The 27,488-nt window shown below is 37.5% G+C and overlaps 2 long non-coding RNA genes across 2 annotated transcripts; both read right to left on the bottom strand.

Annotated features, from left to right (window-relative positions):
• Positions 1-1,587: 1,587 nt before the first annotated feature.
• On the bottom strand, positions 1,588-26,749 carry LOC124268970. Its single transcript, XR_006896386.1, has 3 exons — positions 26,680-26,749; positions 12,771-12,777; positions 1,588-1,618 (listed from the first exon to the last, which is right to left on the bottom strand). It is a non-coding gene; the product is annotated as an uncharacterized LOC124268970 (long non-coding RNA).
• LOC124268971 lies at positions 1,907-6,630 on the bottom strand. Its single transcript, XR_006896387.1, has 2 exons — positions 6,601-6,630; positions 1,907-1,978 (listed from the first exon to the last, which is right to left on the bottom strand). It is a non-coding gene; the product is annotated as an uncharacterized LOC124268971 (long non-coding RNA).
• Positions 26,750-27,488: the final 739 nt, after the last annotated feature.

Here is a 27,488-nt window from a genome sequence, read left to right as displayed (position 1 = left end):
TGTAAATGTTGCAGTGTTGGCTATTGATATGTATATAAATTAACCCAGCCTATTGCTCCTTGTTGATGCAGTGTCAGAACGAGGGACAAACATGCAGTTGGATGAATGGTAACACTTGCTGCAATGGCTTGACGTGTCAGAAAGAAATTGGTAACATCCAAATATGCAGGCGAAACTTTGGAGGCGGTATTGGAGGCGGAATTGGCGGTGGTATGGGGGTAAGTTAACTTATCAGACTTGACAAATGCCACACTATAAAGCATTATATTGAATACCGTGCTCCTGGACTTTCTCAATTTATCTGTATCTACGCAAACGCCATCTTCCAACAAGGATATTAAATGTTCACACGTGTCACGTGAAAAAAAGTGTTGGATGTTCTTTAGGTATAATTCTCCTCACATGAATTTGAACGTCAATTTATATGCTATGTGCCCAATAAATCCTTCATAGAACACCTCTTTAGTCATTTGAACGGGAACATTACTTGCATTGCATAGTGCAGAATTTACATGTAGTTACGATACTTCTATTAAATGTACTAATGTATTTTGACAAACATACTAATTTCACAACCAACTTCTCATCGCTGTTTTATGTGAGTCTAATCCAAAGATATTATGTTATGTGTATAGACAATACGACATGTGGATGTGTAAGGATATTCATTTGTGTTTTACAGTGTCGTCGCCGTAATGACGAATGCCGGATTAGTGGCATTTCTGCCATGTCATGTTGTGCATCTCTCCGCTGTCTGCCTGGATACATGAACAGAATGACTTGTCAATAGATATACACTGACACTTTTACCTCAATATTACTATATGTGTACATGAATCGTATCAATAAAAGTGATTTCAAGCAATCTAGAGTTATTTGTATTGCCTATTGTACGATTGTAGTTAAATGAAAAGGAATCATGTTTAGACAATGTCTTTAACCTCAACGGTTTGAAGGGTTTCCTACTCAGTTATTAGATGAACCGTCTATACATAGCATGTGTTATATCAAATTCACTTTCCACAAACACTGAATATGGAGACGAACAACTTGACTCGTAATCATATTTCAAACTTGAACCATAGTATCTAGTGATTAGGTCAGCACAAAGAAACGGGTCCATTACAAGCAAACGCACACACGCACAAACGCATTGCGCTCTCATTGACTTATGTTTAAAATCATCTCACTTGAACAATTGTTGCAGTTGCTACTTTTCATTTGAATGTATTAAATATGCCTCTGACAAGCATAGGTGTTTCGTACATTGCACAAACATATACTGGATGGAGGATATCTCGTTGTCGGGAAGCGGTATATGAATCCATTACCCAATCAAGGATGATGGTTAGTTAGCATGCCATGTAGGACATGTCTTACCTGATCCCCGTCAATCACAGCCACCGATATGATCTGATTCTAGACAATGACAATACTTGACTGACTGACTGACTGAGTTTGGTTTTACGCCGCTTTTAGCAATATTCCAGCAACATCACGGCGGGGGACACCAGAAATGGGCTTCACACATTGTACCCATGTGGGGATTCGAACCCGGGTCTATGGCGTGACGAGCCAACGCTTTAACCACTAGGCTACCCCACCGCCCCTGACAATACTTGAATATCATTAGACACTAATGTTAAGGTTATCAGCATTAGAATCTACTCCATCTTTCTCTTTCTCCCAATACAATGTTACAAGCTGCTGTTGTACAAAAATGTAATGTAATGGTGTTTAGCGCCGCGGTCATTAATACTGAAGGCATATGGCGGCTGCCTTCCCTCAGTATACAGCTGGTGTAAATCCAACTAAGGTCCATGCAGGTAGCAAAGGCACTATACGTACCTATGGTACCCAGTGTGGTGATCAACTATCAGTTGTTGGCGACCTACAGCCTGGTCTGATATTGTGTTGTCCTCTATAGTTAAAATGTTTTAAATTTAATGACTGGTTTTACGTTTCTATCTTTAATAATCTAGTTATTCGTCGACATGCATTTGTAATTTAATTCCATTTAATATCAATTTATAACTTTCTAAGTCACGATATGATTGAAATATTGCCGATTTGACTATAAATCTTGACTCACTCACTCACTCAGTATACAGCTTGATAGTATACTGCGTGTAGCTGCAATTTAAAAAAACCCAAAACAACACATTTCACATTGTGTTCAATCCCGATAAATAATGATAATAATATATTAGGATATTTAAGGAACGATCTCCCGATGTTGTGGGTAAATTGCTCTAAGTTACTTAAAGATATGACATGGATATAGATAGCTCAATATAAGAATAAACATTTCTTAACGCGATTTTGCTGAAACCGATTTTGTTTCGTTTGTACATTTTATATGATCGTAGGCAAAATGATGCAATGGCTGCACTATATTTATGATTCCCTTTTTGCAACAATAAATTACAAAATGTTTACGCTACGAGAACTCGAACTCGAACTACTTTAGCATAAATGTTTTGGACAGGTGGAAAGATGTCGATATGTGTTTTCTTTTTCTTTTTCGAAACAAATAGTACACTGCCAGGTGTTCCCGATTACATTACGGTCACTGGTACCTATATTTTTTGCGTACGAACTGTACGAATACACTCCAGCCCGACTGACTGACTGACTGAGTTTGGTTTTACGCCGCTTTTAGCAATATTCCAGCAACATCGCGGCGGGGGACACAAGAAATGGGCTTCACACATTGTGCCCATGTGGGGATTCGAACCCGGGTCTTCGGCGTGACGAGCCAACGATTTAACCATTAGGCTACCCCACCGCCCCTCACTCCAGCCCCAACACTAGTCCTTCAGTGGATTGTGATTTCTGAGTATACTGTTCTACCAAAAACAGGACGATTTTCATTGATATATAGAATGCATGTATGTCTTACAGTCTACAGTGATTCTCTGGATTCCTTATCGAAGCTACTTTGAATTATTAGTTTTGTTCGTGAAGGCATCATCGCTTACATGCTTCGCTATCTGGTGACCGTTTCGATTTTAGGCACAAAAGCCCATACACAGATGACAGCTGTCGTTCCTTGAAATAATGTTTAGCTGATCCAGTGACATAACGAGGTTGTTGTATGAGTGAATGCGTATGGTGGGACAATATCTCAGCAAAACCACGGCGGTTACGCCTGAAATGATAATGAGCTTCAGGCATTGCATAGAGAATCGAATTTGGACGTGGCGAGACGTGACGAGCGAAGGCTTTAACGAGTAGGCTTTCCCACTAACCCTGATACCTTTAGTTTGGATAGACTAGTGGTTAAAGCGTCCGCTTGTCACGCCGAAGACCCGGGTTCGATTCCCCACAAGTTGTGAAGCCCATTTCTGGTGTCCCCCGCCGTGATATTGCTGGATAAAAGCAGCATAAAACCATACTCACTCACCCACTCTCTAATTTAGTAGTGAAAGGATATTGTATTTCATGATGGAAGTTTATTACTATTAGTTGGGGGCGGTGTTTAATGCAATTATTTGAGTTATAACATTCACGCTGTTTGTATGACTATGTAACCATGAATTGTGACTAACACGTTCCCTAACAGCGTATCTAAATCATTACCCAGTGTGTACACAGGATGCAATGAACTTTAATGGACATTTGTTCAAGACAAATCAGAAAAGATGAAAAACATAAGATACATTCAGCTTGATACTTTGTAATTTTATTCGAACAAAGATAAGATGTCACTGACAGGGCAAATTACTGAAATTTTGCAAAAGGCAGGGACGTGGGTCCATAGTTAGTCATCAGATCCCATCTACTGACACACCATCTTGTTCATCATTCCAGGCATACAGCGAAGTGAGCCACAACATTTCATGGCGTCGATGCCATTAATTTTGCATTCTTCATTCCGGAGACGACACTGTGAAACAAAACCAGTACCATATAAGAAAGGTGTATAACGTCACGCTTTGTTTTGGTGGTGGTGAGGGGATGATATAATAGCATACTGTTAAAAATAAGGAATGAACCGAAGTAAAAATGACATGAAACATAGTAACGAAAATGTGTTAATTCTCAATATTCCTCACACATAAATTGCATCTTAGACATACCAGTTTCTGTTAACCTTTGTACCCAAATGCAATATTTTTTTTGTATATTGCAATTTGCTTACTTTTCTATGTCCAATACAATTGTACAATTGTAATACAAGTTATAGCCTGGAGTACAATTTTGATCTGGTACTTTGTTAATACAGTCAAGATTTAGGAAATTCGACAAACTTTGCAACACCAAAAAGACAATATCTTGTTCATACTGGTTGTGTGAAATATAAACTTCAGATTCTCCTTATTAACTTAGAAAATTAACCACAGTTTCTAGTTATTCACTTACCCCATTACCACTGCCGACGTTTCTCTTACAGATTCGGTTTCCTATACCAGACTCACACATCAGACCATTACAGCAGGTTTCACCATTCATCACATTACACATTTGCCCCTCAGTCTTGCACTGGAAAACAAAATAGCTTGTGCTCTGAACCACGTGTAATATCAATAAGTACTTAGAAGCTAAGAGAATTTATGGATGCCAACTTCTGTGTTTCGGAATATATTCTTACACCTTCATCAGGCGAGTGAGTAAGTGAGTTGAGTTTTACGCCGCGATCAGCAATATTCCAGCTATATGGCGGGCGATCTGTAAATAATCGAGTCTAGATCAGACAATCCAGTGATCAGCAGCATGGGCATCGATCTGCGCAATTGGAAACCGATTACATGTGTCAACCAAGTCAGCGAGCCTAACCACCCGATCCCGTTAGTCGCCTCTTACGACAAGCAGGGGTTACTGAAGATCAAAATTCTAACCCGGACCTTCACGGGTCTTCTTCAGGTGAATAAAAGCTAGGTAGCAGACACATGTAGCTATATATGTACAAATGAAAAGAAAAAAAGTGGTCACTTTAGAAGCCAGTAATTGATTGGCGCTGGTGATAATATCAATGAGCCACTGGTAACCAGAATCCAATTAAGAATCACTTCAAAATACCATTCAAATATTTTAGTTTGCATTTGGTATGAGTATATAAAAATATTTCATCCAAGCACATGTCCACAGCAGAAGAAGAATGAATGAAGTAATACATATTAAGAGTGATCACGGTCCTGGGAGCCTTTCATATTGTGTTATTTTGAAATGATTTAGCCTTTTCTACTCAATCTAGTTGTTGTTATGTCCTTGGCTGAGAGCTTTTTAAAAGAGTATAAATATATTTATTCGCAGTACATAAATCTTTGTCGTCACGATGTGGCTAAAATATTGTCTATGTGACTTAACATTTTAACTCACTCACACACTCCTGGTCCTGGGTCCTTTGTACAATACAAAGCGATCTTAGCACTAAGGCTACCGTAACTCCCACACAAATAACTAGATATACGATATACGTAGCGTCGAGGTTTTGTACAACGGCACCCTAAGCATTAGCGGACAGTATGAAATGACAGAACTTACAAAGCCATGCGACTCTTGAATAAGGGCTGACGCTACAAGGACTAGGGCAACACACACTCTGAACATCATTTTGATAGAGTAAAACTGAAAAGAAATTCATTTTAGTCACACCTGTGTTTCAATCAAAGTAAACCAAACATTTCACATAAACAACAAATTTACATGACTTGATATCAATGTACTTATAATACAATCATAGAAAAGAAAACAATATACATGTACATGCAATACGTTTCTTCGTTTAATTCATTTTGTTAATATTGATTATGGCGTTCAAAGGAACAAAAACACATTACCTCAATACATATCGATGCCTTAACCCATAAAATAATATATCTATGTTTGTTGAGAATTGGAAACAGTCCTGTTAACGACTTGTATTCGCATGAAATATAGTTACATAGAGTTACCTGTTCGGCTAATCGTCTGGAATGAAGATACCTTTTCGACTTGGTTGGTGTATTTATATCACTGGAACTCGACAATTAAGCGAACTGAGATAAGGATGAAACATTAGAAAATATGTATGTATCAGGTGTTGGAAAAGTAATCTTACATCTGTTACCATTTTGTCAGTCACAACCCCCGATAATCTGACTCCATCTTACATAGGTAAATCAGCTTCATCATGAAATGATACCTTTGCATATGTCATTATGATTATCCACTCACGTCATACAGCTGAGGACAATTACGTGTAGCGCGGTGCGAATCAATAATAACGATTATGAAAAGACATCACAAAAAAAGAATCTGTTGAAAATATAACTGATTTAACAAAGTTTAAGGTGCAGTTAAAAACTGAAGGGTGTATTATGCCGTGGATAGTAAACTCATAAACGAATTACGTCCACGAATCCGCATGAATTACAGAAGGTCGAAAAGAATTCTTTAGTCCAAGATAAGAATAGAGAAAGAGAGTGAGTTTAAAATTGTAGAAGAAGTAAGCCAGACACCTTTTGAATTTGTATCTTCCGAACGAACAGTCATTAGTGTGGTGATCAACCTTCAGTTGTTGGTGACCTATAGCCCGGTTTTTATATTGTATTATCCTGTATTGTAATAAATGTTTGACTGCTTATATGCTAGTTTTAAATTTCTATCTGTGATAACCTAGTTGTTTTACTGTCCTTTGTTTACAGATGTTTGGAAAACTGTATTTATTATTAAAGTATATATTATTATAGCCAGGATATGGCTGCAATATTGCCTAGGTGACTCTAAATCTTGACTCACTCACTCAGAACGAACAGTTTTGCCTAGTGATCACAGCGTTATACATATGTTGAGATAACAGTTTTATGTAAGGAGAACTTACGGTCCTTTGAAAACCATTTTTATTGATCTTAAGAACATAATGGAGAGGATGCGTGTTGCTATTCCAAGCATCCATGACAGATCACTAGTGTTTTTGCGGAAAACGGGTACTTTTGTTGACTTTGAAGTATTTAGACGAGAATATGGGGGAACTTGTATAATATTTATTCCTCACTATCGTATGTATGTGTTGCAAAGTCAGATCCTAACGAAGAGCGCATCACACAGGCAATTGTTCGCGATTCTTCTTCCACCCTTCACGTTCAGTCAAGCATCAGCTCATGTCATGTGAACGAGATATGTTATCAAGATCTTCAGCTTATCAGAGTAATCTCCCGTTGCCGTCAGATCAACAAATGATCCAACGGATCTCTGGCGTGCATTGCCACATATGTTCTGCTTATCAGTTCATATGCAGGTTAGTAAATGGGTATAAATATATGTATTTGGAAGGCACTCTGCATTCTCAATTTGACTCTTCCTCTGAACAGGTATGTATGAACACACGAGTCAGTTAAACGTGACAGCGCTTCGAACGGCTTTATGTATTATAATATACTGTCATAAATATTTAGGGAAGATACGGCCACCACTTTGATGAAATTAAAGGGCAAAAGTATGATGCTGACAAGCCAAGCCATGACGTCTGATTTGAAGATTCAATAAACTGGTTTTGAATGACAAAGACACGAAAATCTGCACAATTTGCTGAAGCATTTGAAAAATTGGTCATTTATACACCATTCCATTTTATAGCATTAGTCTTATCTGTGCCAGCACTGTGGTATCGTTTAACAGTCATCATCTAATTTCTGTATTAGCCTCGGTCGTCAGACGACACAACGGTTTTACACTAATACGTTTTCTTTTTAAGTATGGAGATTTATAATGTATTGTATTCTGTTTCATTTCAGGAGTAACCAGACATGACAATGATGCTCAAAGTATCTCTTGCTTTGTTCTTAGTGCTATCACTTTTGGCAAACAATGCCATTGGCTTTGGGGTAAGTGCTATCATAATCTACATCCATGAGGATATGAAGATTCCAAATTTCATGTTTGAATTAGCAAATACTTTCTAATTTGTGTAATGTTTTAGAGGGCAAAAGGATCTACAATCTTTACCATATCCATCCCTATATTCCATTGAAGGTTATGATAGTCTGAAGTTTCCGATCCAAATATCCAACGGTAAATTTGCTTTCGTTCCACTTCTGATATATGTTGTGCACCTTCTGCTGTCATGACTCAAAATTGTAATGTATGTTTTTTTCACCTCAGCTATAACCTTTTTACCATAGTTCAGTATCCACATGATTATTAAATAACGTCACTGTACAGAAATGAAACCCATTTTACTACCTTAGCTTTGGCCTCATACTATTCTTTGTACATTTCGTGATAAATATATGGGAAATTGATGCTGTTATCCTAGCTCTGGTTAAATGTTTTAGTGTAATGCCGTTGCTTATTTATATGTAGTTTAAAGACGTGTATTGTATACTGATATTAAATGACATAAAACCACAACCTACTGCACCTTGTTCATGCAGTGTCAGAACGAGGGGCAAACCTGCAGTTGGATGAATGGTAACACTTGCTGCAATGGTTTGACGTGTCAGGGTAGAATTGGTAACATCCAAATATGCAGGCGAAACGTTGGAGGAGGCATTGGAGGCGGAATTGGAGGTGGTATGGGGGTAAGTTAACTTATACGACTGACAGTTGCCACACTGTAAGGCATTCAATTGAGAAATGTGCTCCTGAACTTTTTCAATTTACCTGTATCTAAGCCACCATCATCCAAGGATTATAAATGTTCACAAGTGTCATGTTAAAACAAAATTGTTGGATGTTCTTAAGGTATAATTCCTCTTACATGTTATGCGCCCATTAAATCCTTTATGGCATGCCTCTCAAGCTCCTCATTTGACATTACTTGCATAGCATCGAGGCATAATGTACGTGTAGTTGCAATACTTCTATTAAAGGCATCAATTGTATGCATTAAAATCCATTTTGACAAAACATAACTAGTTTCACAACCAACTTCTCATCGTTGTTCCACACGAGTTTCATCCAAATTGATTGTAGTATTTGTATAGACAATACGACATGTGGATGTGTAAAGATATTCATATTTGTTTTACAGTGTCGTCGCCGTAATGACGAATGCAGGGTCAATGGCATGCCCGCCATGTCATGCTGTGCATCTCTCCGCTGTCTGCCTGGATACATGAACAGAATGACTTGTCAATAGATATACACTGACACTTTTACCTCAGTATTACTATATGTGAACATCAATCCTATCAATAAAAGTAATTTCAAGCAATCTAGATGTCTTTGTGTTGCCTAATTGTACAGTTGTAGTTAAATGGAAAGGAATCCTGTTTATAACGTTAAAGCACTCGCACGCAATCGTCCTCGTACTTTAACTGTACATGGTGGTAGAGCGAACTGTATTTCTTAAATCTAGAGTAGTAGTTAATAGAAAAGGAACCATATTTGGTGGACAATACCTTTCACCTGAACGGTATTTGTGTGTTATTACCAAATTAGTAGATGAATCGCCCTTATGCAGTATGTGTTAAATCATATTCAGCTTCCTTAAATACTGAACATTTAAACGAACAACTTGACTTTCAGTACAGGCTTTCCGTTGTAAATATGGTCAAGATATGTATTATAAACTACATTTGAGGGTACGTTCTCCCATGCAATGTTTTGCTTATAGCTACAGTTGTCTCCAATTGTTGTAGTTATTGCTAAGACACCAAATCACTTTCACTTTCGTCATGTCAGATCGTGACACAATAAGATGCGCGTTAATCAAACTATTTTGATTCAGTTTTGTGTTTTGTTCTGAACCGTATATGTAATTTATTTCGAGATGTTGGAGTTAATAATAACAGTAAATACTGTACGTATCACAGTAGCTGTTGTCTCCTAGTCGTGTGATACCAAACTATCTTAAAAGATAAGAGTAAAACAAGAGATAAAACTTACAGTCAGAATGCCATGTCTGCGTTGGGTATTTGGGTATTAAAGATTGAACCATAGTATCTGGTGATTAGTAGGACAACACAAAGAACACGCATTTGTCAGTACCAATACAAGCCAACACGCACACGCACACGCACACGCACAGACGCCTCGCTCACTCATTGACGCAAAGAGTTAAAGTCCATTTCATCTAACCTGACCTGAGTAAGTGAGTAAGGGAATATTCCCCAACGCCGCATTAACAAATATTTTGCATCTTGTCGCGGCGAGGTATGTCTTTTGTTTTACAATAACTGAACAGAATGAAGGTGATTTTGAAAATCACAAGGGTAAAAACTAACGTACAAATATGTATTTTTCAGTTTCATTTTCAGTTTATACAGTTTCGTTGCCTTTAGGTACGCGAAAATCAAGTGGTTAGACGCCGTTCTAAAAAGTTAAAGTAGGAGCATCATCAAAAACCTTTTTGTAATATGTAAAACATCAACACTTTGGAGCAAATGAAGGTGATTTTGAAAATCTCAAGGGTAAAAACTAACTTACAAATATGTATTTTTCATTTTCATTTTCAGTTTATACAGTTACGTTGCCTTTAGGTACGCCAAAAAACAAATGATTAGAAGCAATTGTATTTTTCAATAAGTTTCAGTTAAAGTATCAGAGTTATATAAAGTAGGAGCATCATAAAAAACCCGGACTTTTTGTAATATGTAGCAAAACGTGCAAAACGTGCTTGAAAGTAACGGGTTCATGTCAAGCAATGCATTGTGGGGGATCTTCTCCTTTCAATAAAAAGGAATCTGTATAGTAACTACGTCCTATACGACATCACGGTATCACAACCTCATCTTGACGAATGAGCCCAGTGAATTGATGCTGTCCTTTGGTTGGTTTAAAGGAATGGCGCTTATTTGATCATTTTAACTCAAGCAACCCATGCTTGTCGTAATAGGCGACTAACGGGAACAGGTGGTCAGGCTCGCTGACTTGGTTGACACATGTCATCGCATCCCAATTACGTTGATCGATGTTCATGATGTTAATCACCGGATTGTCTGGTCCAGACATCTATTTACAGAACGCTACAAGGCAGCTGGAACACCGCAATAAATAACAGACCAACCAGTCCCTTGTCATTTCTAAATGTACATTAGGCTGGATGTACCTACAAGGTGGTATTTCTGGAATGTTGAATTCTGAGATGTCACCAAGATTTAAATGAACATCTCTGGGGTGGAACTGACTTTGATTTGTTGCTATACAAATCCATACAGAAAGGATTGAAATACATTTGAAGGCTGGGTTAGATGGATTTTGTTGAAGCTTAGAAATATATTGATGTGCGAGTGTAATTTTGTTTAACATGGTTCAACAGGTTTATAGTCACTGTAAGGTATCAGCAGTGGTGTCACAGATTTGTTGAGTGCTGCCTTAGCAGCAGAATTAGCCATTGTGTTACCCAAACTTCCATTGTGGCTGGGTAACCAACAGAAGACGATGTCATATTGAGGGTGTTTATTTGACATGTATATATGACCTGCAGGCAAGATAGAGAATCTGGAAACATTATGTACTGCTCATATTTAGCTAGACTGTTTATTGATTATATTTAAGAGCAAATAAAATCGATTTTGCTTCGAACAGACTAGTGCTCCATACAAATGAAGCAGAGTTAACTGGTCGCCTCCTCATTTCGAATCATTATTAGAAACAAGTTTCAATAAGTTTAGTGCCTTCAGGCTTTTATTCATTACAATATTTGGGGAAGAAAGGTCAGATGCTGATCAGTTATTATACCTAGGAATTTAGATCCTTTACAACTTTATTTGGGGTACCATTTAAATTGAATTTGGGGCTTTGTGTGGTTTTATCTTCCATCTCGAAAAATGTGATTTACGGACAAGAACAAAATACGAAACGGAATCATAATAGTTTGAATAACACGTATCTTATTGTGCCACAATCTGACTTTACGAAAGTAGTTTTGGTTTCTTAGGAATACCTAACAGCTGAAGATATAGTCTTTAACTATAATAACAGGATCGGGTGGTCAGGCTCGCTGACTGGGTTGACACATGTCATCGGCTCCCAATTGCGCAGAGCGATGCTCATGCTGTTGATCACTGGATTGTCTGGTTCAGACTCGATTATTTACAGACCGCCGCTATATAGCTGGAATATTGCTGATTGTACCAATGCTCGCAATTGTGATACTTAGTCATTAGTTAGCGAGCCTGCCCATCCGATCCCGGTAGTGGCCTCTTAAGACAAGCATGGGTTACTGAAGATCAATTCTAACCTGGATCTTCACGGGTCTACCCTAACGGCGTTTCATCTTATAATTTGGAAGATAGCCCTAATGCCCTTCAGGTCAAATACATTGTCCATTAAACTTCCTTCCTATACTTTGCACTACAACTATACATTAGGGCAATACAAACATCTAGATTGCTTGAATTCACTTTTATTGTCATGCATTCCATGTACACATATCGTAATATTGAGGTAAACGTGTCAGTTTATATCTACTGACAAGTCATTTTGTTCATGTATCCAGGCAAACAGAGGAGAGATGCACAACATGACATGGCAGAAATGCTATTAATCCTGCATTCTTCGTTACGGCGACGACACTGTAAAACGAAAATGAATATCTTTACAGATCCACATATCGTATCGTCTACACAAATAACATCAACTTTTGGATCAAACATACTCATTACACGTGGAACGATGATGATAAGTTAATTGTGAAAAACGTATGTTTGTAAAAATAGATTTAAATGCACAGAACTGATGCCTTTAATAGAAATTTCATTACTACATTGTCCCTGTATGCAATATTCACGTTCACATGACTAGCTTAAGAGGTATGCTGTGGACGATTTAATGGGCTCAAAGCATGAGAATTGACTTTAAAAATTCACGTGAAGAAAAATTACATCTTATGAGCTTTCCACAAATATTCTTCTGTCGACAGGTGTGAACATTTAAAATCCGTGACGGAACATGACGTTTACAAATGACGACACAAATTAGTAGAGAAGTTCAGGAGTATAGTTCCCAAATTAACGTCTTGTAACGTGACAATTGTCTGATAAGTTAACTTACCTCCATACCACCCCCAATTCCGCCTCCAATGCCTCCTCCAAAGTTTCGCCTGCATGTTTGGATGTTACCAATTCCTTTCTGACAGGTCAAGCCATTGCATGTGTTACCATTCATCCAACTGCATGTTTGCCGTCGTTCTGACACTGCGTGAACAAGTTCATGTCCAAATACATTAGTACAATTAATAGAAGTATCGTAACTACATGTACATTCTGCACTATGCAATGCAAGTAATTTTCTCGTTCAAATGACTAAAGAGGTATTCTATGAAGGATTTATTGGGCACATAGCATATAAATTGACGTTCCAATTCGTGTGAGGAGAATTATACCTTAAGCACATCCAACACATTTTTTTCACGATATCAGAATTTGAACAAAGCAAATATGCCGTTAGATATTTGGAACAGAAAATTCAGACTATCATAGCCTTTAATCATGGAATATAGGGCTGAATATGGTATAATTTGTGGTTCATTTTGCCCTCTAATCCATTGCTCCAATTACAGGCAATTTGCCGATTTCAGATTTGGAATCTCCATATCCTCGTGGATGCATATTATCCTTATCCGCCAGAAGATATGACAACACTTACCCCAAAACCAAAGGCATTGTTTGCCAAATGTGATACCACGAAGACCAAAGCAAGAGACACTTTGAGCATCATTGTCCTGAAACAAAAGAGAGTGCAGTACATCTTAAATCTTCATACTTCCGAAGAATATCCAATCGTGTAAAACCGTAGCGCAGTCTGACGACAGAGGCTCATTCAGTGATTACATCATTTATGTTAAACGATACCAAAAATACACCGTGCTGAGTCAGATAAGAGACAAAGTAATGGTATACATTTATAGAATTGAATGGTGTATTATTGGCCCAAGTTTAAAGATGCTCCAGCTAGTGCAGAGTTGCGTGTCTTTGTCGTGCAGAATCGTATCATCGTAATTTTAAATCACAGATTATGACTTGGTTTGTCAGCACCATACTCTTGCCTTTGAAGTGGTAACTGAACCTTCCTCAAACATTCAGTTGACCGTATGATAAAGGTACAATTCGTTCAAAGGAAGTCGCGTTTAACTCACTCGTGTGTACATTATACATACCTGTTCAGCTGAAGGATCAGTTTGAGAATGTCGAGTGCCTTGCAAGTACACGTATTTATATCCATATCCTGAGCTGCATGTGAACTGATGAACGTGCTTTTCATGTCAGACATCCGTTAAGATGTGTTAATGATCTGACGGCAACGTGTGACCTTCCTCTGATCAGCTGTAGATCTTGATAGGTTATCGTGATTCACATGACATGTGTTACTGACGCTTCTATGAACTTGAAATGTGGAAGAAGAATCGCAAACTATTGTCTGTGTGTTTCGCTCCTTGGTAAAATCGGTAACTGGTCAAAACATATGTGCGGTAGTGAGAGTGAGGAATACGTAAGTCAGGTGTTTCCCATAATTATTCTCTTCCGAGGACTTCAAAGTCAACAAAAGTACCCGATTTCTATACATAACTAGCAATCTGTCATGGTTGCTGGGAATTGCAACACACATCCTCTCCATTGTGTTTTTAACTTGTTTTAGGTTTTAAACTTTTCGTAAGATCAATAACAAAATTGGAAGATGTAAGTTTTCCTTGCTTAAAACTGTTATCTCATTGTTTTGTATAACACAAACATGTTCGTCTTTGAGCTTCGAATTCAAAAGGTGTCGGATTTACATCTGCCCAATATATTACAGCACTACATATATCATTTTTCCCACCAAACGAACGATGCTTATTGTATCCTCCTCATCTTTCCTCTATTTTAAATCCGCCTGTTAAACTCTCTATATTATTATACTGAACAAAGAAATTCTCTCAAGAACCTGCAGCTGAATTCTCTTCATGTTGATCCATGGATTAATCATTTACAAGAAACATATCAACTGAGCCGTACACCCCGCAGTATTTAAGTCCTCCAGAACGCTTGTTAAATCTGTAATATTTTCAACAGGTTCCTCTTGTGATGTCTTTTAAAAAATCGCTATTATTTATTCGCTCCGACATATACTGATGTACAAAGAAAGTACACACCTGCTGTTTTGAGACTATTTAAAAAGTAAATATTTTGCTAGCAATGTTTCAATTGGGTACGATATATATGGTGTTATTGCAACACGTACACAATGTTTGTGAATTGTGAGTCACAATCAAAACACTTTTCTAAATATTACGCTGTTTTTAGAAAAACATTTTACCAAAGCATCAGGTGTGTACTTTCTTTTGTACGTCAGTTTATATTTAATTGTACTTTGCTGCCTCCACGTTTCGGGCATGACGTGAGTGAATGATCATAATAACATATGTAAAGATATCCGTTCTTGATGAAGCTGATTTACCTATGTACGGTGGGGTCAGAAATTTTATCGAAGGTTGTGACTGACAGACTAGTAATAGATCTAAGATTACATTTGTAGCATCTGTTCTCCTAATGTATCATCCTTATCTCAGTGTTCTTAATTGTCGAATCCTAGTGGTATAAATACACCAGCTCCGTCAAAGAGGCATCTTCACTCCGGTGATCAGCAGAAAAGGTAACTCTATGTATATTTCATGCTAATACAAGTCGTTAACAAAAGTGTTTCCAATTCTCAAGATATATTATTTCATGAACTGAAGAATCGCCATACATTTCCCATGACTTGAAGTAATATTGATTTTATTTTCCTTTTATATATCAAACACAATAATTGATATTACCTATATGATTGAAACAGAACATTCATGCAGATACACATTTGTTCTGGGGTTTTCTATGATTGTAATTTAAGCTCATTAATACGAAGCCATGTGTATTTGTTGTTTATTTGAAATGCTTGGATACCTTATATTGGAACACAGCCGTGACTTAAATGAATTTCTTTTCAGTTTCACTCTACCACAATGATGTCCAAAGTGTGTGTTGCTCTAATCCTCGTAGCATCAGCCCTGATTCAAGATTCGCATGGCTTTGTAAGTTCTACATGATTTCATACCTGTTGCTAATGTTTCGGGTACGGTTGTAGAAAACAGCCTTGGCGCTACAACTGCCGTACATCTAAGGAATGAGAGTTACGATCGCCTAAGATTGTGATAGTGCTAAGATTGCTTTGAACAACGGCACTTTGGACAAGTCCAAACATGTATTATTGCATTCATTCTACTTCTGCTGCGGATGAAATATTTCCATATAAGCGTACGCAAAACCAAGTACATGCTAAAACATTGGAATGCCATTTAGAAGTGATTCTGAATTTAGTTCTGGCTACCAGTGTCCATTGCTGTTATCAATGCCAATCAATTACTGGTTTCCCAACTGTCCAACTTTGTTATCTTATCACTTTTGTTATTTTCACATGAAATTATAGAGCTATTTGCTACCTAGCTTTCATTCACCTAATGAATGCGTAAGAACATATTCCGAAATGTGCACATAGCACAGAAACTGACATACATAAATTCAATCAGCTTCTAAGTACTTAGTAGTATTACACGTGGTTCAGAGCACAAGTTATTTTGTTTTCCAGTGCAAGACTGAGGGCAAATGTGCAATGTGATGAATGGTGAAACCTGCTGTAATGGCCTGATGTGTGAGTCTGGTATAGGAAACACCCGAATCTGCAAGAGAAACGTCGGCAGTGGTAATGGGGTGAGTGAATAACTAGAACCTGAGGGTATTTTGCTTCTAAGTTAATCAGAAGAATTTGAAGTTTGTATTTCACCCAACCAGTATGAACCAGATATTGTCTTCTTGGAGTTTCTCAAATAATAATTGTACAGAATTTACAAGGAAAATATCAAATCAGGAATTTGGAATCATTAAGATACAATTAATTTGTGAGTAATATTTAATTTCATTTTTAATTTGTTTACACGTTATTCTTAAGCTTATGCTATTTTATAACACCCTTCTTCCCACCAAAACAATTACTAAATTTTAAACTTGACACGATTAGTTGATGTATGCTCATGATGTATTTTTGTATTCCACAGTGTCGTCTCCGAAATGAAGAATGCAAAATTAATGGCATCGACGCCATGAAATGCTGTGGTTCACTCCGCTGTATGCCTGGAATGATGAACAAGATGATTTGTCGCTAAACGGCATCTGATGACTGATCATGAACGCGCGTCCCTGTCATTTGAAACAGTCAGTAATTTGCTTTGTCAATAATATCTTATCTTTGTTGAAATAAAATTATCACGCATCAAACTCGTTGTATCTTATGTGTTTTATATTCCCTTCATGCAAACAATTTAAGCTAATATTACTGTGTCTATTCTGTATCCTGACATCCGTAATATTTTGTCTTAGTCTTGAATGCCAACTTCTATATGTCTCCCAAGATCCTCAATTGGCTACATATTCATACAAACTGTATGACTGCTATAACGTAACAATTTGCAGTAACAACCACCCCTAAATGCAACTGTAGGAACTTACATATTATGTATTAAGTCATCAAATGCTATTTTGAAATGCACAATCATTGCGCCACTCATAAAGGTACGGGTGGTGGGGTAGCCGTATTGGTTAACACATTCGCTTGTCATGCCCTAGGGCCGGATTCGATTCGATAAACATGATTTCAGGGAAAATCTGTCTATTATACGTTTATGCAATTAGTTCGTAGTTAGACTTCCTACAAACATTCGCCACAGCTGTGCACTTATGAAGTGTCCGTATTCGCAGAATATACTTGTTCAACGTGGACGTCAAGCCAAACGTTCAAGATTAGATTACCGATATAGCAACCTTTGTGACTATGTGTGTCTCTTATGTCTGTAGTGGTGTAACGGAACGGATGTGTTTTTAAAGTCCACCGAGGCACCAGATCGGACACATCATACATGTATTATTCTCTTAATGTCCCAACACAGGCGAAAATAAATTAATTCTTTTCACGTCTTTTGTATCACATGGACAATGTTTAGAACTTTACAATAAAACTGCATTTATCAACTATATCATCTCGGTAGGCAGCAGAGAATGAATCTGGATTTCGAACACAGAATAATATCATCATCATGGTGTTTGTAGGATCAGCTTTACCCAAGACTAAATTAAAATTATCCTGAACTCATGAAAGAGTTCTCTACTGGTTGTTGTTCTTATGACTTGTTCGTTCGAGATGCATCATGATAGGGCAATTTATAGAAAGCTAGACACATGTCATATACGAGCGAAAAAAGAGGGCCATCTGAAGCATTTTACACCTCACCTGGAGTTTACATATTACCTATTCGTACATATATAATTCCTGTCAGCCTTCAACATTAATATGGACTAAAGTACAGGGCAAAGATATTTTCAAGACATTCGACATTAACAACGTGCTGAATATTCGTTGTTACTCTCACATTAATTACGATGCATGTTACCTGTTGCAACTGTCATACAGCTTTCACATTGTGCTGACGTTTTTTTTTATTGCAAACATAAAAGTGTATGCTTAAAAATAGTGTGTGGTCATTACATGATGCAACAGTTTATTTCTGTACACATTAATTCTGGCGTCAAGATCTCTGTTAGGAAATCACATTGAAGTAGCATCTATATCCCTGTGATATATGATGATAGGATATTTGTGCAGCACACATATTCACCAAACTAGTACATGCTCAAGACGCTTGAGTATTCCCTTGATCAACGGATGTCTTTTTTTTCTTTTCACAAACTCAATTCTCTGGGGGCTATTCAACTCATGCAGCCTATTCAACTCACAACGTATCCATTTGCAGCTGGGTGAACTGGTACACACAGTCACAGTATTTTGTCCAATGATACTGCAACTAGGTGTCTGCACTTGTTCGTGTGTCCACCATCTGGTCACCTACCGTCGGCTGAGTGGGTTCTTTTAAGTGCACAGGGTTGTGTACTGCGCCCTAGGGATTGTGACAACATTGAAAGAGCCTGCAAGGAATGTTAGCCTGCAAGGTTTTTACACCCGGTCACAAGTGGGGATCGATTCAGGCACCTTTCGCTTACTAGCGCGGCGCCATAGACAGCTCGCCCTCCATGACCCCATTGGGGCATACAAGAAGGGAAAGATTTTAAAAAAAAGGTCGGTTTGTGTCGTTTAGAATTTTATTATAATGACTATAATATTTTTTTATTCGTCTTCATTTTCTTTTAACATTGACCTAGTACGTACATTACACAGTACAACAAATATTTGAATTTAATATATCAATTTAATTACATTAATCCCAACAGAAACATATCAAAATTGTTAGACGTCACCACAGCTATGAATGCATGAGATGACGACAACTGACAAGTCCTTCTTTCATGTATCCAGGCATATGTGGGAGAGGTGTACGAAATCTCATTGCGCTAGTGCGATTAATCGTGTGTTCAGAGTTAAAGCCATGACACTGTAAAAACGTTATGGGACATGTACAGAGCTATAACCTAATGAGTAATTCTTATTCGTACATGGCACTGATTAGGCAAAATGTTTTTATGTACAGGTCCTTATGATGGCAGGTGATCACGAAACACCATCAGAGTTCACATTGAAACGTTCTGGTTATGTTCCAGGAAGACATGGTCATTACATGGTCTGAACTTTAAAACATGGTTAGTTTCACACATTACGTTTATGCCCTCTTTGTTCATTGTTACATGCGGTCTTTCGTGGCTGTACCGAGTAATCACTATGCTATTCCACAGCACCCTATATAATAGTGACGACACAGTACCTTGCAGAAGTACTTATACCAACTATATATACCAACTAATCAGCTGGAAACGTGTTGCAGTGCATATCTCATACAGATTTCTCAGTACTTGAAATGATCGAATGTTCACGTGATTTCGTTACATAGATTAGATGGTAAAGGATTAGAGTCAGTTAGGATCGGTTTATGACGATGACACGTATCGAGGACGTGCCTCTGAACTTCGGGGTTTAATCGAAACATTTCTAACGCAAAACGTAATCATACGTGATCATAAGTATCCAATCAGAATCACGTGGTAGTGTACTAATTGTTTCCAAAAAGAAGAATATACATGTACATATCAACACACTTTCCCTATGACGCGAAAACAGAGTTATTGTAACGTAAATATTTTGTAAATCATAGCCGTTACATCATAATACGTGCGAACGAAGTAAAGTCGCTTTTAGCAAAATCACGTTAATAAATGCTTAATCCCATACTGAGGTATCAATATCTATGTCATACCGTTAAGTGAGTGAGTGAGTTAATATTTAAGCACACATCGGCAATATCTCAGCCATATCGTGACGAAAACAATTTATACCAAAAAAGTAAAACTTTTTGAAGATTAAAACCTGTCGACGATGGACAGTAAAAATACTAGAGAATCACAGACATACCGTTAAGTAAATCACGGCGATTTACTCACATCATCGGAAGATCTTTTGATTAAATGTTCTAATATATTATTATTATTATGATTTATCGGAATTGAGCACATGGGAAATGTGTTTTTGTTTAAGATTGCATTCAACAATATTCCCGCTATATCCAGTATAATATCAAGTTATTTACTGAGGCAAGGCCGCCGTCATATACCTTCAGGATTAAACACCAAACCTTAAATTTCCCTACCTCAGCAGTCTGTACATTGCGTGTATTGTGACCCAGCGAAGCAGAGAAAGAGGGAGTAGATTCTAATGCTGATAACCTTACTATTAGTGTCTAATGATATTCAGTTATTGTCATTGTCTAGAATCAGATCATATCGGTGGCTGTGATTGACTGGGATCAGATAAGACATGTGACACATGGTATGCTGATTAACGATCACCTTGGATTGGGTAATGTATAAATACGAGGCTTCCCGACTACGAGATATCCTTCATCCATTTTCCTTGAGTTGATCAGGTAAGTATGTGTTTGTGCAATGTACGAAACACTACTGTTTTCACAGAAGTATTTAATACATTAAAATGCAAAGCTGCACCTGCATACCAATGTTTGTTGTCTCAATTCGGGATTTCAAAAAACAGGGTGTTTGATTACTATACAGTTCCATTTAGAAAGTGGTCACATGTGACATATTTCATATTTGGGAGTACACTTTCTAAGTAAAATACAGATTCTACAGTAACTGCTTTGGGGGTTTAGTCCCATCCGTGATTCCAACCCAAACACTCTAAGTGAACTTGAACTTGACTACCAGTAGTCTGACTTAAACTTTTGTGAATACCGCGGTGGCTAAGTTGTTGAGATCGCCGAATGTGCGAAAAAACTGCCCCACTCTGATCGCGTGCGTTTAAATCCTGGATGAGAATTCAAAATGTACTAGAATCTGTACTTTACTGAAAAAGTGCATCCAATAATATAACATAGTTGTTTCGATGTCTTAAAATAATTGTAAATGGCATAACCACGCGAACATCAAGTGAGTGAGTGAGTGAGTTTAGTTTTATGCTGCTTGTAGCAATACTCCAGCAATATCACGGCGGGGGACACTAGAAATGGGCTTCACACATTGTACCCATGTGGGCGATCATTAAGACTTGAGATACTCTGTTCAGAGAGTGCGAATATTGTTGTACCAACTTGAATCTATGATATCGATCCATGAATTCATTCAAGTGGTGTGTTTACTTTCAGTTTTACTCCATCACCACAATGATGTTCAACGCGTGGGTTGCTGTTATTCTCGTCGTGTCAGTTCTTGCTCACGATTCACACGGCTTTGTAAGTAATCCTTTTTCAGCATCGATTCGTAAATTCAAGGCAATTCACTGTGCAAAAAGTAAAGGATTTATTTCTTTGTTCTAGCTGTTTATATACATGTGTATGCCCATGTCCATGAAGTCCATAATTCTCAGTATGTTGGACCGACATTGTCTAAAGTTTATATAACCGATTTGCATTTGTCAATACAGACAAATATTAAGGTATAGAGCCGACACATTTTTTATCCTCAGTGAGGACTACAATTCTCCTTATAATCATTTGCTTTTATTGTATATCCTTTCACAGTGCCAGACTGAGGGACAAACCTGCAATGTGATGAATGGTAGAACCTGCTGTAATGGCCTGATGTGTGAGTCTGGAATAGGAAACACCCGAATCTGCAGGAGAAACATCGGAGGTGGTGTCGGGGTAAGCGTGCAACCAGAGTACTGTGACAATAAACCATCGGTTGGATCAACAGGTCCTTATTATACCTCGTACGTTTATCATATCTCCTCAGGAGTACTCAAATGGGCAAATGGTTCCTGTATGTTTCATTATTGTTTTTATATAAATTTAAAAGTATGCTTGTATTAAAGGAACTTTATCTTTTACAGTGTCGCCTGAGAAATGAAGAATGCAAAATTAATGGCATCAACGCTATGAAATGCTGTGGCTCACTCCGCTGTATGCCTGGAATAATGAACAAGATGATGTGTCAGTAGATGGCGTTGCGAAGCCCAGTCTTTTCCAACAGCTGTTATTGGAAATAAAATGGCTTTGATTTTATAACCAACGTGTTTTTCAATTTGTTCATTTGTGTTCGTACAAAAAACAAACGGGCTCTCGCGCTCATCATCTTATTGGCTCATTCACCCAATCACCCACTCACTCTCACTGATCCACACTATACTTAGCAACTCCTGAAATAACAATAGGTATTATCTTTTTTGACGTTTTGCAGGTTAACACCACACAAAGCAACATTACGTCCATACCTTATCTAAAGTATAGATATTGTTTGGGGTGGTTACCATGACGTCACAGAAAATGACTCATCAACTCCCTCATTCACTCACTCACTCACTCATTCATCCAATCAAACTCACGCTCACCCACTCACGCTCACCCATCCACAATATACTTAACGACACCTGAAATAACATTTTTATTTTATTTTGTAGGTTAACGTCACACAAAGAAACGTTACAGCCATACCGTATCCAACGTATCGATATTGTTTTTGGAGTTGATGATGGTTATCAACACCTCACACAAAATGACATTTTGCTTCTTTCACGCACCTGTCGGGATGACAGCAAACATAGGTTTTGGAGCCAATTCAAATTACACAAAACACATAAAAGGAATAATTGTAGTTAATGAAATTTAATTTCGGGGTTACATGTTTCCCTTTGGGGTGTTTAGGCGACCTTAAATATGCATATTCTTCACAGGAGACATTTACAGCAGAGTTCAAATGACCTCAAGACAGCCATGCCAGAACACAAAGGTTATTTGTGTACACTTCATTTCATCATCTCCACAATACATACAACCGTAGTCCACCGACTGAGACACATAGTCCATCTGTGTTGACGGTGTTGCATTGACAAAAGGACGTAAAATTGAAAAACATTATCCACAGTCTTTACATATGACATTCACAGCAGAGTTCAAAAGCCCGGAAGACAGCCATTCCAGAACACAAAACGTTATGTTTGTCGGCGAAACGCTTCATCTCAATATCTCCACAATACATGCATGTGTAATGTACCGCGTGAGGTACTGAGTCCATCTTTGTCGACGGTGCCGCTTTGAAACAGGTCCTACACAGCACTGTTTCCACCAGTCGCTGTAGGTTGGGATGAAGAGGCGGAAGATGAGGCTGCTGATCAGCTAATACAGCTGGCTGTTGCGGAGGCTGAGGTGTTGGTTCTGGAGGTTGAAGGGGAATTGTCGTTGTCGGTGTCGGCGTGGAGACTGACAAAGGTTCTATCCCGTGTAGAGCGTCCATCAAGCTCGAGTCCATCAGGGATGAAGGTGAGGTCGAAACGTCCATGAAGTCCATGATTCTCAGTATGTTAGACTGACATCTACTAAAGCTTATATAACCGATATGCATTTCGTTGTTTATGACGCACTCAAGTGCTTTTGAAGTACCTCGGGACTCCGTACGGGCGATGTTCTTTGTAAGGGGGCATAGCACAGTAGGTGTTCTTTGTGTTTAGGATGTATGCATATATCACACGTTTAACAAGGCAATCAGGATACGTCACACATCACATCTACCTGACACGGAGATGAGGAGTTATTAAAATGTGCATTATTTGTGAACTTATTAGCTGTTACCAACTAGATAAAGCTCTCTATTTGATGAGTTCTCTGAACACAACCCACCATTTATGATCCATTATCAACACTAAGAACATATTGAGTATATTTGTAACAAAACATATGACATGCCATATGATATTGATAATAATGATTCGGTTGCTTAATAATACCAAACAAAATATACGGATGATGATTATTTGGGGGAATATCTTACAATTACACAAAATATCCACTAAATCATTCATGATCCCAAACGTTTTTGTTCAATGAATATAGATAATAGATTAATGTAGATACAAATGCCATAATGTTAATAATCCGCACTGTTCAAATCCTTATTTTATCGACCGGATAAATCTTTTCTGGATCTGCATGTTATTCTTCATGCTAATTATGTTGAATAAGTTCAAATGTCACATGGGTGTAATGAGGTCCAGATCTTAATATTGCACGTGTACTCCCAAAATCCACTTTTCGGAGCCAAAATATTCCAACATATAAACTATTTACTGATATTTCGATTACAATTTAAATCACACAAGCGCAATGTATATTTTGACATACTCATCCACTGATTAATAACGGTACGAGACCATCCCATATCGCCAATATAGAGGCACATATTTAGCAAATAGGAAAATGAAGTCAAGCATGGAACTATGATGAACAGCCTATGGTAACTTATCATGGGAATCCGTAACAACGTATTCAATAGGAGTGGTAAGTGTTTATGGATGACCGACGTCTTTATTGTACAATAGCGACGTTTTGGTATAGATACTTATACCGTTTTAAATAGTTCCGTTATTATATAACCCTGATTTCCGGATCTATTAATCATTTCTTTTAGTGACATGTAGAAGTTGATGTGATGAACAACGAAAAGAGTTCTATGGATATGAGACTTCTTTATTATAAATATGGCGACGTTTCGGTGAAGCTTGCTTGATAACGGTGCTAGCAGCCTAACCGAAACGTCGCTCATATTTATAATAAAGAAGTTGTATATCCATAGAACTCTCCCCCTTGTTTATTAATCATCGCTGGGACTAGTGTACTTATGTTGAATACATGATTGCGTTCTTTACAATCGTGCATAACGCACATACAGCTTGTTTTTGTCTTTGATAAATATTTAATGTAACCATGTACATTACGCAGAGGATAACACAAGATTATTTAATTCCCATTGTTTTCTAACACGTAGTTAGTATTTATATAAGTTAGAAGAATGCTAATACATCAGAGTGCATGTACAAGTATTCATCTGCCTCAAGTTTCTCATATCCCACCCTGATGCAATAACGCTTGGAATTAATTAAAGCCTATTCATGTTCCGCAGTGGGGCATGTGTCGAACACTGCTCACAGATTCACAGTTCTGGAGTCAGGTACATGTTTATCTGGGAGTGTCACAAACATGTAACTGTAAGCGGCCTTAGCTAACCTTGGTCGATTATAGCTGTACGTTCATTTGACGGGACAACAATACTTCATTGTGTCATGGATCATGTCGAGGCTAAAATTGACAACTATGTATGCTAAACTGCACCTTCACCTGCACAACGTCCGAATAACAGCAAGATTGTAAGATACTACTACTGTCGATATTGTGCAATTGCTTTACAAACCGATTTAGAGTTCGTCGTTTTAAATCGACCGATCGACCATGTGAATGCAACGAAATGTGCGCAATTTCGCCATCGGTGAAGACAATACGCTTTTTCGCAAGCAACTAGTATCCTCACTTTCGGGAACTGATGTACAGAACCATGCTAATAATAAATAGTTCTTAAAGATATTTCCATTTATTTTTCATATCTATTCTTATTTCTTGATGAATTATTTTGATGCATATTGTTCTCGCAGAGTGGCTAAATATGTACAAGCGGATACGCCTTTATTCAAAGTCTAAAATAAAAGATCAAATAACACAAGAATGTATAATAGAAACTAACAATTATTCAATCAAAACATACGTAAGAGATAAAGTAATATCTTTTAATTTATTAAACGCACTTGGTACAAGTGTGACGTTACTGACACACGAGCTGGTAATACTGGTTGTAGTCACACCTCATGTTGTTACAGCATCTCATCTCCTGGGTTCCAGTCCTCCAGCACTCTTGGCCATATCTTCGACACTGAAATAAACAGGGAAATGTCAAGAGAATACAACTTCTGTTTTCATATGCTGTTACAAACAACACATAGCATCAATATGATGCATCTTTAAAAGAAATAGATTTGTTGAATGATTTGTAAATAGATAATATTTTATGATTGGAAGTTTAAATTAGTAACTCAGATTGTTAGTGGGTGTATACTCAAAGGGGTTAAAGTACTGTAAAATTAGTGTCCTCCTGAGAGGGGTACGTAAGTCCCAAAACCATCGAAGGAAATGTAAACATACCACATATTTTTAAGCGTAGAATATTAGGTATTTTAAATTATGGCTAAATTTTCCTGCAATCGCCAGGAGCTGAAGGGATGGTGTAAATCCAGCTAGGGTCCATGCAGGCAGCAAAGGTACTGTAAGTCCCCATGTCAATAGTTTGGTGATCTACCTTCAGTTGTTGGCGATCTATAGCCTGTTTTTATATTGTCTTGTCATGTATGGTTGCAATGTTTTAACTTTAGTAGTTTTAAAGTTCATATCTGTGATAGTCTAGTTGTTTTACTGTCCATCGTTGACAGGTTTTTATACTTTACCTATAATTATCATTAATATCTAACTTGATATAGTCGCGATATGGCTTAAATACAGCCGATGTGACTTAAGATATTAACTCAACTCAACTCAATCAATATGATGCTAACTGCTAATGCTTCGTCTGAGGAAATAAAACTTTTTTCTTCGTTTTTGGTCTTCTGATTGTGTATCTTTATATTTGCGACCATTATAATGAAATAAATGAAACATTATATATGTATGTGTGTGTCGATGTACGTGTCTACAAGTTATACCATCGAGGGGCTATCAAAAAGTAGCGAGCCTCACCAAGAAAACTATACAAATGCAGCTGTTTTTATGTTATATTTTTCTACAAATTATCTGTCAACCTCAAGCAAATTGGTTTTGCTATGTTCCAGCTTCACAATCCCCATTTTGCTTGACATTTTATTTGGTACCCCCCCAAAAAAAACCAAACAAACAACAACAACAAAACAAACAAACCAAAATCAACAAAACAAACAAAATGAAAAACCGTAAACAAAACAAAACGCAAAATCTACGATATATGCATCACAAACTTCAGGAAACAAAGTATGCAAGAAACATTTTGTGTGTTTAAGACGGGTAGGAGTTTGCTAGAATCAAATTTCGATATTAAAGTGCAAAAAAGCAATTTGAAACTACAATCGCTTGTTAAAGTGACTCCCCCCTTCAGGTTAACTGAAAGAGCTTGTTTTGGAGACACAACCCATCCCCTTTCATATGACGTAATCATAAGGACAAAACTTATTTATTCACTTATTCACACATGATGCCAAGGTTTCAAACTAAATACTGAATGGTCACACAAGTGTAAGCACACAACATA

This window comes from Haliotis rubra, unplaced genomic scaffold (genome assembly GCF_003918875.1).
Source record: "Haliotis rubra isolate DU_JTF1 unplaced genomic scaffold, ASM391887v1 Scf1409, whole genome shotgun sequence".
Classification (NCBI taxonomy): domain Eukaryota; kingdom Metazoa; phylum Mollusca; class Gastropoda; order Lepetellida; family Haliotidae; genus Haliotis; species Haliotis rubra.
Note: the sequence above shows the minus strand (reverse complement) of the source record. Positions and strands in the feature narration are given on the sequence as shown.